This window comes from Eschrichtius robustus, chromosome 1 (genome assembly GCF_028021215.1).
Source record: "Eschrichtius robustus isolate mEscRob2 chromosome 1, mEscRob2.pri, whole genome shotgun sequence".
NCBI classification, from domain to species: domain Eukaryota; kingdom Metazoa; phylum Chordata; class Mammalia; order Artiodactyla; family Eschrichtiidae; genus Eschrichtius; species Eschrichtius robustus.
Genome location: NC_090824.1, coordinates 126294392 through 126300419, shown reverse-complemented (window position 1 = coordinate 126300419; position 6028 = coordinate 126294392).

Genomic DNA, 6028 nt, shown 5'->3' with positions numbered 1-6028 from the left:
TTTTGGTGTGGAAGTAAGAACTTGAGTTATCAGTTGGTTATTATATTCTTATGGAGAGTTTTGCCTTCACCACTGATTAGCTCTTTGATTTCTAACAAGTTACTAAACATCACTGAACTTTAGTTTCCTCATATGTGAAATGGGGCTGAAGATAAAAAACAGCACTCCCAAAATAGTTTTGAGAATCAATGACTGTGTGAAAGTGCCTTTTTGTTGTTGTTTTTCAGTTAATGTGTATTGAGCACTTACTCCCCTCTCCAGGCACTAAGCTCATGTTATGGAATTCAGAGAGAATGAGAGTCAGTGTCCCCTGGGAGCTTACTGGTGATTTCTGCAGGGAATCGCAGGAGGTACCCACTCAGACATTGCCACGGGGAGTGGGGAACCTTAGTGAGGGCACAGATTTCTGCTATAAGTTCTAATCTCTTACTACATGGTGGTAAATGGTCTCAGGTCTGCCTCCCTGCATTCTGGGTGGAGCCTATCTGATTGTTTAGCCTATTACCATTGCCCTTGCTGGGCAGAATCTTTTGTGCCAGACCACCCTTAGCCCTTGGCCAGACAGTGAGTCAAGGCCTACCCCAGTCCAGTGATGCCACCTGCATAAACCATTCAGCCTAATGCCAAGTAGGGGGCTGTGGGTGAGGCTGTGTGAGCTGGAAAGGGAAGCTGGTCATCATGATTGACGTGGTTGGTACACTTAGGACAACATGAAATACCATTTATACATATGAAATCTTGAGGCACTAGTGCAAGGCCCATCTCATAGAGGGCAGTTTCCCATCCAGGGAGCCTCAAGCCCATCATGGGACTGGAAGACAAACACCAGGTTTAGAATGCCATCTCTATGTTAACAGCCCATTTTTTGAAAAATTAAATGGTGCACATTCCCAGATAGGCCTCAGGAAATGAGATGACCCACTCTTTCAGGCCCCCTGTAGAGACCACAACCCAGTATGACTGAGCAGTTTCTCATCTGAACCAGAATCACCTGGAGTACTTGTTTAAAATGTAGATTCCTGGGCCCTACTCCAGCGCTTGAATCAGAATGTCTGGATATGGGAATCTGCATTTGATCACACTCAACAAATAATTTGTATGTTAGAGCAGTAACAGCTTTAACTAGCAAGAGGTACACATGGGGCCACATGTTGGGCCTTAGATCCGGGGTCCTCCCAGAAAGGGTGGAACACAGCCTTTTCTGCACTCTGGCTGAAAGGATGGATTTGCAAACATATTGCCTCCTTGTGCAAGATGCTTCTATTTTGATTCTTGTCATTGCTGAAAAAACATCATACTCAAAACAGTTCAGTTACTCATGGCTAGTTGGGTGACCCAGGACAAATTTTAAAAATTTTAAATTCTGGGAATTTCCTGGTGGTCCAGTGGTTAGGACTCCGTGCTTCCACTGCAGGGGGCACGGGTTCAATCCCTGGTTGGGGAACAAAGATCCCACATGCCGTGTGTGGTGCAACCAAAAAAAACTTTTTTTAATTCTGATTTCTCAGTTTAAAAACAAGGGTAGGATGTAAAAACATTCTATCTTGCAGAATAGAAATACATATAGAATATGCCCAGGGAAGCATGTGGCAAACAGTAGACAATAAATGGTAGCTACTTTTGTCACCACAGTCTAACACTGCTATAATGCCTTCTTTGGGCCTGCAACAATATTTTCTCCTCTGGATGGCAGCAGCAACTTGCTGAGATGCCTTTAGACTAACAGGAAAAGAATTTTAGATCAGGAAAGGCTCAATGATTTAGTACTCAAAATTTCAGTTTGGAGATGATGAAACAGGGGTCCAGCAACAGCTAGCTAGTGACAATATTAGAACCCGAAGACTACTGTAGATTTTGTTTAAAAAGGATTTTATTCTTGGTTCGATTTGAGGGACAAAAGAAATGTTCCTGAGCATAAAATTGAGCTCTTGAAAAAGCCTACTGAAAGAATGTTTATTGCTTTTAAACTTTGTGTTAAAGGAAGTACAACCTATTTTCACCATTTTTCTTTATATTTATCAAACAATTGCAAGGTAAAGAGTTATGATCTTGAGAGGTAGAGTCTTAGATTCAACAAACATGGCATGAGCCCTGCCACTGACCTTAAGCCGAGGCTGATTACACACCCTCTCTGAATCTATTTCCTTATCTATGAAATGAAAATTGTACCTCCTTTGCAAGGACTCTCATGAGGAATAAAAATAGTATATGTAATGTACCTAGCACAGTGCCTGGAACACGGAAGGTTCTCAATACCATTGTTATTAGCCAACACTTATTGATTGCTAGTCTCGTTGCTAAGGACTCGACCTGAACTATCTCATTTTATATTTACAGTAACCCTATGAGGCAGGTAATGTTATTGATCCTCATTTTTCCAGGCTGTTAGATAGCTAATAAGTGGTAGAGCTAGAATTCACACTCCAGTAGTCTGACACCAGTCTGTGGGCCTAACCACTTTGGTACCCTACCTCTATTGCAAATGTTTTTATCCTTGATCAAGGAATTTAATGTATTAGGCTTTTGTGCTCAGAAATGTAGAAGTAGGAGCACATGTTAATTGAGTGCCCATCATATGCATGCACTAGGCTAGACAATCTCAAAAAGATTTTCCCATTTTAGTTACTATTTAATCACTGTCTTTATTACCTAAGAATTCATAAAGTTTTCTAGAACCCTACAGATAGAAGCTGCTTTATTTTGTAGTATAATAGTGCAGTTCTTGTTTCCCAGGATTTTTAAATTGCAGCTCTTTTTCCGGAAGGTGATCGCATTGTTATTTATGGAAGAAACATTAATGAGATGCTAGGTTGGCAGATGATACAAAAGATGTGGTACCTTTGCTTAGGAACTTTTATTTTACCAAGTTAATAATGGTCAGACATTAACTTATCGAAGAAGTCAAAATACTGTTTCTATAAGCAGGCATTTTTGTGTGCAGGATACTTTTTTTTTTTAATATTTATTTTATTTGTTTATTTATTTGGTTGCACTGGGTCTTAGTTGTGGCAGACGGGCTCCTTAGTTGCGACTCACTGGCCAGGCTACTTTTTTTTTAAGTTTGATTGGAAGGGAGTGACGGTGGGGGAATTATCAGAGAAGAGCAGCTTTGAGGAAAGGCTGTTGTAAAGATTCTGTAATATAGCTCTCATAAGTACATAGAATCTAAAATCTTAGAATTGGAAAGAACTTAGAGATCATTTAGTCTAACTTTGGACTCATTTTACAGAAAAGAAAACCACACCTAGAGAGAGGAAATGTCTTGCCCAAGGATAGAACTCAGGTTTCTTAACTCCTGAATGATAATAAATTATTAATTATAAATAACTGTATATAACTTGTTTGGTAGGACCTTTAGGTAGCAAGCTATAGAATAGTCATGTCAGTATCTTTCTTGGGCAGTTTTAGAATCCCCACTCTGTGTCTGATCCCTATAATCCAGTATAGTATGTGTATGTCACAGACTGGGTCTGGCAATGAGGAAACAGCATTCATTTTCAATCTTGGTTCTTAGCATAATTTGATATATAACACTGCAGTCGATTGTACCCTGGAAAGCTTAAAAGGATGGTATTCCAAGAATTGGTATTAGTATGAAAAACTAAGTGTTCTGCTCCTCTTTTACTTTTTCACACATAGTTCCTGGGAGCAAAATAGGGGAAATTCACTCTGGTGGAGGGGGGACACTCTGAGTGGAGGGAAGAGCATACACAAATGCCTAGAGGTTTGAGACCTCATAGGGTGTAATGGGCCCTTTGAGAGAGTCAGACCTGCTGTAGCCCATACACTTTGGACTTTAGCTTGAAGGCAATGGGGAGCTATTGAAGGATTTAGAGCAGGTTTACAGCAGCATTTAAAGCATGAATATAGTTGCTTTTAAGTAATTTTTTGTCACACCATAACATGTGGCTGCATGCTTATATAAATTCAAATACTAAATCTAAAGCCAGCTTCTCCTTCAACACCCCTTTTATTCCCAGTTTCCCCTCAGAGGTAACCACTACTCTGTTTGATATGTATATGTGCATAAGAGAGATATCTAGGATTATTTTGCACATGTGTTTTAAAGCAAATATTATCCTGTCAAAAGATAAATTTGAGGAAAAGAGCTTGGGTTTGGGCAATTTTGAGAACCAGCTGGCCACCTGTTTACTTTGCTCGGTGTTCACAGAGTATTTTGTGAGCATTCCAGTTTGTAAAGTGAGATTCTCACCCAGGGACTGGTGCTGTGGGAACCATCTAGCAGACCCCAACCATGACAGCTGCAAACCCTCCCAGCCATATCCACCAGGTCTGCCTGCACCGTGGCCTGCCCTGGGTTAAAAGTTTGCTTCCTGCAGTTGTGCAATTACAGGACAGCTGGAATTCACAGATACTAAATGTTTCTTGTTCAGATTAGGGAATGGACAATGTGCTTGCTATGTGTTATGGACCAACTGAAGATCCAAACATGACCATGGGTTCCTTTTCTAAGGGAAACAAAACATTCATTATTTTGGGTTTGATCTTTTAATAAAAGTATACATATAACAAAACGTATCTACATAGTGAAATAGTTTTCCATTATCAACAGTCAAGTTAAAAATTATTATTACCAAACTAACAGAAAAAGGACTTCTAATACATTTGGGCACATCCATAGTTCATGTCTCTTAAGGGCTGGTACTCAAGTGAAGTCTGGGAGTATGGGATATAAGGAATACAGCTTTAGGAATACAAGCGGATAGATTTCTTTATTTGCTAATTAGTTCATTCAATACACATTTAGTACTTATTATGAACCAGGTCATAATAGCTAAGGCACTGGTTAAATCACTCTGTTCACTTTGCTCTAAATTAAAGCTCCCAGCCCACTGGGGGAGACAGGTAAACAATGTAATGAGTACCCATAATGGATTTTACATAAATACAACCAGTGATTTGCCAGGTATTCCATTCATTAAACCTCTCCAAGTTTTTTAGAAAAAGTCCCAAAGTTAAAAATCTTCCACAAAAACATTCCCTATATAGCACCAATGTGGTGCTTATAATAGAAGACCATTTTCTGTTACTGACTCAAAATTCCAAAAAGGTGATTTGGGGGGAAAAAAGGCGGATATATTACTGTGCTCTTGGGAAATTCGTTTGGGATTTGCCCAAGTTCTAGACTGGGAACCAAGGCTCCTGAGCAGGAGGGCAGAGGTGATGACTTAGGATGCAGTTTACTTGGATTCTCCCCTGACCTTAATCCCCAAAACAGTTGCCAGGGTAAAGGCAAAGGCCTTTAATAGGGTACAAGTTTTCCCTAACACAGATTAGGGAGAGGCATTTTCAGCAGGATCTTGTTGAAGGATCACTAAAAAACTTACGACAAGGAAATTTACATGTTATTCAGCCTTTTCATACCTCCAAATATTTTACTGAAAAAGAGAGTCATGACCTCTGCAACATCTTAAGAAAAATGATTATAAATAGATTAATATTCTCTATTCCTTTAAGGGAAAGTGATGAAGGAGCTGGAGGCTCAGTGGGAGCTGTTCCCCGAAATCCCCAGGACCTCAGCACAAGTCTGGGAAGGGAGGTGGGGGCGTTACAGTGGAGGATTAGGGAGGGCGTCTGTAGCTGTGCCAAAGGAAAAAAATCTTGCCAAGAAAACAGAATATACAAAGCCCTGTTCATCAAAGCCTGTAACCCAAAGGGATCCCCTCAAAGCTTTACACGGCGGAGAGAAAAGGTCGGCATCTGCTTCCTCCAAGAGGGCGCGAACTGCTGGCGGAGGCAGATCTCAAGGGTCAGGCGCCCCTTTTTTCCAGCCCCACGACCTCTCCCTAGGTGTTCACGTCACATGGGTGACCTAGAGCTGACCCAGAGGCTCCTCGGACCTCCTCCCCGCGCCCACCGCCACCGCCAGAGCGGATGCCGACTCCGCACCCGGCAGGATGTACATAGAGCGCCGGAGTCTCACCCTGTGGTCCAACCCGCCCCGTCGCCATGGTGACCGCCGTAGTCACGCAGCTCCACCCCTTCCTCGCGGCGTGGCCCCGCCCCT